This window comes from Micrasema longulum, unplaced genomic scaffold (genome assembly GCF_059751315.1).
Source record: "Micrasema longulum isolate JH-2025_06_02 unplaced genomic scaffold, ASM5975131v1 h1tg000881l, whole genome shotgun sequence".
Classification (NCBI taxonomy): domain Eukaryota; kingdom Metazoa; phylum Arthropoda; class Insecta; order Trichoptera; family Brachycentridae; genus Micrasema; species Micrasema longulum.
The window spans coordinates 445,976-454,089 of NW_028278073.1; positions in this window are offsets into that span (position 1 = coordinate 445,976).

The window sequence follows — 8,114 nt, forward strand, 5'->3', positions numbered from 1 at the left end:
ATTTATTCCATCTGCTAGTCTGTAGCACTAACTATGCACAACACTCTTTCCTTTATCGTTCTTGCTCAAATTATAATCCTTTTTTTCATCATCGATATATTTGACATGCCTCTTAATTTATTTAAAAATAAATTAAAACTCATTTTTTTTACTGCGATACGCTTCCACTTGCTATTAATTTATTCTTACGCTTACACACATCTGAACACTTACTCCAACACAAACACACATAAATATACTTCTGCACTTACTCTCATACAAATACGCATAAACACACCATTTTGTTATACCGCAATTTGATAGGTATAATTTTCATTTAGAAACTTCGCTAGTCTGTCTTTAAACCATATATTTATTATTTTATTTAATTGACTTTCTGACTATTTCTGTAAAATAAATAAACAACTATGCAGAAATGTTCCGGAATATATTTAAAATTCTCGAAATTCATGGAATAAGTAATAATAAATGTTCTGACTTCCTCCAAATGAAAATAATCCCACTTTTATAGATAATAATAACAAAATAAATATTTTGAATGTTTGTATTAGAGGCCAAAAGTAAGATCAGTCTAAAAAATAAGAAATTTAAAAAGCTCTTAATAATCATTAAATAAAACATTAAAATAAATATCTATATTTAAAAAAAAAAATAGCTCTGCTTTTCTTAACTTCGTTATTATAATGAAATTAATATAAAACAACTTTCACACTGCACAAGCTGCTTTATTACAGTATAATAAACTAATGAATCTTATCATGTTTAATAATCAACATTATTTACTAAATACGACAGCGAAACATATGAAGATAATAAATTAAGTTACTTTTTGTCATGTTGTTCTTGCTGTAAAGCGAAATGAAAACTCTTTTTTTAACTAGACAAGAGACTAAAGAAAAAAGTATTGTTTATTTATTTTTCTTATCGTGAATCATTTTTTAATTTCTTATATTTCCAAGTTGTCTCATATTAATGTTTTATTTTCAACATGAAGTATTTTTAATCCAATTTATTAAAATTATGATTATTTTCTATCAGATGGTTTGCGAATTAAGAAAAAAAACTTTTTTTTAGGCAACTTATGTGTTCTTTTACTCTAATTATTAAGTTTCTTTTAGTTTTTTTCACAGTAGATTATATCAACAATGTTTTGAGTATGAATTTGAAGATATATTGAATCGCAATCATTACAATTTGATTGGTGCATGCAATAATTAATATATTTAGCGACTGCATATTTTTGATTTCTTAACAGTTTACTTATAATATAAGTTGTGTAGAATACAAATTTAAAAATTGATGGTAAAATTAAAAAACAGAAAAAAGGATGTTTCATTTTTTATTTATTTTATTCAATTGTTTTTTTTTTATGTTTCTATATTTATAGCTGTGAAGAATGCAAAGTAAATATTTTGATATATTATTTAACATAAGAAATCACAAAGTTAGTGGTTAAAACATTAATTTTATGTAACATGTCTTTTAAAACAAAAGCAACGTAATCAATACATTAATCGGATGAATATTTTCATCTTAATTTTAGTAAGATATCCACTTTACCCAAATGATTTAATTTAAATCCAACCAGAACATAAAAACAAGAGTCTTAAAGGTTGATTTTCTTCGTAAAACGATTATAGCTTCTTCCAATTAAGTCGCAATCACGCGATTAATTCAATCGGGAGGCTTTAAAACGCAACCCTTTAAGCAGCAAAACTTTATTAGTGTTTTCAGGAAAAACATCTTAGCACCCCTAACGATAAAAGCTTAGTGTATGAACGATTAAAGCTTCATTTTAAACTTGTTAGCATCTAAACGAGAGTTTTTTTTTTATTTTTGAGAAGAAGAAAATAATGATATTTAGAATCACTGACTAAACACAATACAACGATGAAAAAAGTTGAAACATTTTTCTCTATAAAAATCAATAATCTAAAAAAATTTAAAACAATTTAAACATGATAGGTATTTCAAACCTTCTTAACAGATAATAAAAAAAATGGGCTTATAACCTAATGAGAAATTTGGCAAGTGGTAACCAGGGGTAATTATTTATTTATCTATTTATTGGCCTTAATTACAATTACAATTACAACAGTAACATAAATAAACATTTGTACAGAAATTAATAATAAATAACATAAAACTATGTAGCAAAGACAAACAAGCGCAATATAATAATGGAAAACCATAAATTCATAAACATGATAAACGTATAAGATTTTGAGCAAAACCATGCCAATACATCTTAATTCTACACTGCTTTTGTGGCGAAAATATTTTTTTGACTCACTCAAAAAATTATAATAATATCAACTGGTCCAAGAAGTTTGAAAATAAGAAAATTATTTTTAGGCGTTGCCCAGTACGTGAAATAATTTGATCAAATGAATTTCTTCACAACACTAAAGGTTTCAGATCTTTGACTTCACCAAAATCAACAGATGGAAGAATTGAAAAAATATGGATGTTCAAACATAAATGGCGAATGTCCCAGTGTGTAAAGTGGCCACATAAACTAGCCGACGATTGGTTATCAGCCCTGTAAATGCCGAGACTTCCATATTTCCATATAAAATGTTCTCCATCTCTGATGTAATTCGTTGAATTTATTGCATGGTAGTTAATACATTGAGAGTATGCATAATTTGTAAAAATAATATTAATGATTTTAAAAACTCCCCAAAGGAAATTTGGTTCAGCCGGATGAATCTCACCCACGTGATCAAGGTTTCAGATCTTTTACTTCACAAAAGTCCACATATGGAAGAGTTGAAGAAATGTGGATATTTAAACTTAGGCAAAATGGTCATTGATACGGAATCGAACCCAAGACCTCTTGCAAGGTAGGCAAACGCGCTGACCATGACACCGCGAGGCCAACATATAACTACCACAACGTTATATTTTTGGTTGATTTCGGCGAACTTTCTTTCATACATTTTTTATTGTTCTAATTTTTACCGTGTAATAGAACATGTTTTATTTCAAATTTTCCGTAGGGATGAACTTCCTCATTATTATTTTGAAGTACTTTGCTATTACGCATGTATTTTTTTACTCCCCCACCCAACAGTCAACAATGTTTTTTTTTTGTCGTTTTCTTATTTTACGGTAAAAAAATCGATAAATTCGATGTTTGAATTCGATTATTTGCGTGTCTCGAATGCTTGCATTTCGATTATCTAAATATTTTGATTATTCCCATCATTATTTTGTTAAAAATAAGGCAAAGATTGGTAAAATGTTATGTGTGGTCTGTATTGTTGTATGGCTGTGAGACTTGGACTCTGAATGTGAACACTATGAATAGGCTGGAGGCTTTTGAGATGTGGTTGCATCGCAGAATGCTTAAGATATCGTGGACAGACCTAATAATGAACTCAGAAGTCTTAAGTCGACCTAGAACGAACAGAGAACTCTTAACCACCATAAAAGTTCACAAAAAGTCATATCTGTGGAGAAATGTACCGCTTGCTTCATTTAATTTTGAAAGGCAAGATTGAGGGTCACAGAGGGGCTGGAAGAAGACAGATGTCCTGGCTGCGAAATATACGAGACTGGACTGGCTTCAGGACTGTGGAGCAGATTTTGCGGGCAGCACAGGACAAGGAGACTTTTGCCAGAGTGATTGCCAACGTTGGGGATACCTGACAAGGCACTAAGAGAAAAAGATTTTAAATTATATTTTGTTGTCTTTGAATCCGTGTTATGCCTGTCATGTTACTGATTCCACAGACGTCAATTATGTAGTTAAGTTTGCAACGTGCATGATGTTTTTTTTTTTCACTAAAAAAAATATTATATCTTGGTTAATATATTTGTGAATGCTTACGTATTTTGAATTTGTACCGTAGCTCAGTCGTCATAATACGCCTTAAAGAAGGATATGATATTTATGGCGTTATCTCTGGTACTAAAGTTTTCGTTCGACCTTTTTTGTTAAGACATTTCTAAGCCTCGCAAATAAATCATTACATTCTAAAAGTGTCGGGGCGTCCCCTGAATACTTTTTAGAATTGTTCCCAAAGTAAATAATAGAGAACCCAAAAGTTTCGCCATAACATTTAGCCTGTTTTGAAGTATAAGGGTGTATATGACATGTTTAAGTTGTGTGACTGGAAACCGTTTATGAAAACAAATAAACAATGTATAAACTTAATATATAATTAAAACAGAAAGACACAAGTCTAAAGTTACGCCGTTCTGCTGTTAAATTAACTGTGGTTAGCTGGTTTTACGAGTATTACTTACGAGTTGAACCTGGAAATGCTTCGCTTTTGCTAGATTTGAGTACATAATCGTTTATAGATTAAATGAACACAATCACAAGTTTGATATCAATAGTTATTGTTTTTAGTCCAAATTAGATATGTACGTTAACATTACATATTATCTTTTGTTTTGGTTTACATAAACTCTGAGGACAGAGACTTTTGATAATAGGTATTCAATCATTGTTTTCTTGTCAATGTCTTGCAAATGCCTCCCCGATTCTGTGTGAAAAAGACAACTGCATGTCAGACCTATTGTTAGAATGAACATATGTCCCGTTTTCCACACGTCAAAATTCAACTCACTTTGTTTTTTTTTTAGACAGAGTATAAGAATAAAAATTTCAGTATCGGTACGTTTTGCGTTTTTCAAAAGAAGTTATATTTGTATACCGTGCGCCCCATGACAGAAGATAAAACTGTGCTTTTTTACGGGTTTTAATAAAAAATATAATAAACATTTTTTCAAGAATAGGGACGCGCCAACGGTTAATATCTATAGTGTGTCAAATCACTGCTCTAGTGCCATAATCGAGAGATAAAATACGAGAATACGTTTGTATAAAGAAAAGTCAGAGAGCGTTTCCTCTTATGATTAAACATTATTAAGTAGGTATACTTACAAACTTTTACTTTACAAAGCTCTTACGTAATCGCAGAAACAGGTTCAGTGTTCTTAAATAAAACCATGTTCTTAAAAAGGACCTTTTAGTACACATACCCGGAACCCTCTAAATTTATGACTCTTTACGCATGCCCAAACGCTCAGTCCTGCCCTGCGCGTATAAAGTCGTTCTTTAACCGCCGCGTCAGCCGGGTTTTGATGTGAGCTTGATATTTTATTCGAAACTCAAATACCTGAGTGTGCATGAAAGCGTGTAAAAACTGTTCAGATAAAAGAAAAAAATTGCTGTTACTTTAGATTGATAAGTAGAAGCCTAAGTACTTGTTTATGATTAAATTCCAATTCTTAAAATACTTCATATTCAAATACTGAATTTTAGGATTTACCTAAGTACTTGTTTATGTTCGAATTCTAAAACACAAAATTATTATTTTTCAATATATTTTTTTTTGCGAATATCAAACTGTACTCTTCTCACCAACATGAGTGCACTTTTATTTACGAATGCGATTTTCAAAAATGTAATGAATGTCAGTTAAATTATTTTAGTATTACCAAAAATAAAGTAATAAGAAAAAAATAGGTGAAAATTATCGCAATTAAAGGATTCTGATTGGAAAACCGAATGTTTTTTATAAAAAAATTAAAAAAAACTTTTTTTATAAACAAAAAACTACGCCTTCAAATTTTTTTGCATGTGCGTTCTTGGTGAATGTGGCCCTGATAAACAATAAAGAAAACGTCTACGCTTCTATTTTTTTTTATTAAATAAACTGAAAATTTTAAGGGTTATAAATATGATCACGTCAAAGTCTACATTTCACTAAAAACTGCAAGTAAATCGGTCCATTCAGTCTATCGAGGACACACATATGAATAAATTCAAAGTTCTTTGCACAAACATTAAAGGCGGTTTTTACTCAAGTCTGGGCGGTTATAACGAACGTAAATGCAAGCCAAAAGTCATATTAAATAAATTATAAAAATATGTGCAATAGTGTATGTCACGCTTAATACAAAAAAAAACTACATATTTTTTATAATTGTTTTCTTTATGTGTTTTATTGAACCTCATTTGAATTATTAGTTCTTCGTTTAAAATATAAAAAAATTGTGATGGTATTAATGCAAGGCTGTTTCAATATTTTTTACAAAAAAAATGTGAATGTATTCTGTACATACTGTTTTATTTAACTTATAAAGTAAAAAATGATAATTTTTTTATTTAAATGTTATGTCAACTCACGTTTTTGACAAATAACACTTTTAGGCATGATTCAAAACACCACGGATCCACGAACTCAGAAATGAAAATAAAAATATATATTTTCCCCATGGATTTTTCGCTTTAAACAGAATTCTCTTCTGAAACTAAATATGAATAAATTTTCACAATCTACGACCTTTCCAATCTGACGTACAAAAATTGGAAAACGTTCCAAATGAAATATATCCAAGCTTCATCGCGGCGATTCGTGCAGAAAATATGAAGCAATTAAACTTAATGGTAGAACTCATTCCATTTCGATTCGATAAAATTTATATAAAATATCGATGGCCAGATGACACCGTTTCATTACAAAAATGATAAAAAAGGTCGTTAGCCTGTACACATGATTTATTGAAAACATTTTTAAATGCTCAGAGAGATGAATTTCAAAAAGTTTTATTTTCCATTATTTTTTTAGGTGCTTTTAAAAATTACAACAGTTTTACTCTTCAACCCTCTGCGGGATATCATTTTGTATTTGTTATATTCAGTTTATTGTCAACGGGACTAACTAAGAGAGCACTATGTCATTTTAATCCATAACTTACTTTCACGATCCATCGAAACAATGAGTAGCGATTTGTTTTTTCAAAAAAGCTTTTTTAAAAAAAATGGTGGAGGAGGGTATTAAAATGGACTGTGTCAGTTGGCCATTAAAAAGAGCATGATAGAAAAATAAAAAACACAGATGAAAATTCAAAACAGCGGTTATTTTTAATTAATAAGGTTTTTTTTTTAATTTGAAGTATGTACCTATCTTTTGGGATATATTGATGTTTTTTTTAATTACAAAATTTTGATTAACCTCTTTTTTTTACCAATCTGTTTTTTGATTAGCTCGAGGTTATTTTTTTTTGTAAAATGTCTGCCAAAGTACTTATTCTTTGTACTTGAAGTTTTAAATAAATTAAATAAATAAATATGAAGTCCGAAAAAAACGAAAACAGGAACATAGTTGGAGAAGAATAGACATAACATGGCATGGGAATGTCACCCTCCACCGATTGGCTGTTCAACATAACAATCGTCCCACCCACAGGCATCTACAGTAAATTGGGGTTCATTTAGAGAGATCAAACAAATGGTATGTGTTGCCTGGCTTTTTTAGTGGTTGCTCGAAGCAAACAGTTTTATCTCCTCCAATTTGTTATAATTATAAATTTACCGGTTCAGAAATTTATATGACATCATAAGCAAGTAAATTTTGCTTTTAGCCCGCCTTTTTTTTGCACCAAATATTTCTAAAAGGAACAATGATGAACACTGCAATGGGTAGTATCCAAACTCCCTTGTGTACAGGTAATGAAGGAACTTCTTTTGTATTCTTTCCATCGTGAGTAAGTGGCTTCTTTATGTCTTTATACCACCGCACTACTCTCCATAATGCTACGCACTATTGTTTGACGTTATTCAATCCGCGTCCTTATAAATGTAATATAAAGTGACGATGTAGTTAATAATAATTATCTTAATATGATCCAAAATTAAAATTCATTAAAGATAAAAGTAGATAAAGTAAAGATACACGTTCGTTCAGAGAAAAAATCAAGATTCATAAAATAGCATTTTAAAAAAATAAAATATATTAAGTCGTTCCAAATAAGGAGAAAGTAACAAAAATTTAACAAGTTTTGAGGAAATTGTGGTTTAATGTATTTCATATTGTTTTACCGTGTGTTTATCAGAAAAGTTTTTTTTTAATTAGGGAAAATTTATAAGAGTAAGTTGTTTAGAAGAATTACAATTATTAATCAGATGGCATAAAAAAAACACACTTTAAAATTTGTGCTAAATACTGCCTTTTTCTTGAAACGGCCGTATCGTTTTCGATAGTTTGTGATTTTCTATTTTTACAACATAAAGTTTTTTTTGTGTGTTTTCATTTGTTAAAAAATATGAAAAATACACTGGAAAAGCACATTGTCTTTGGCACGGGTTACTAAAA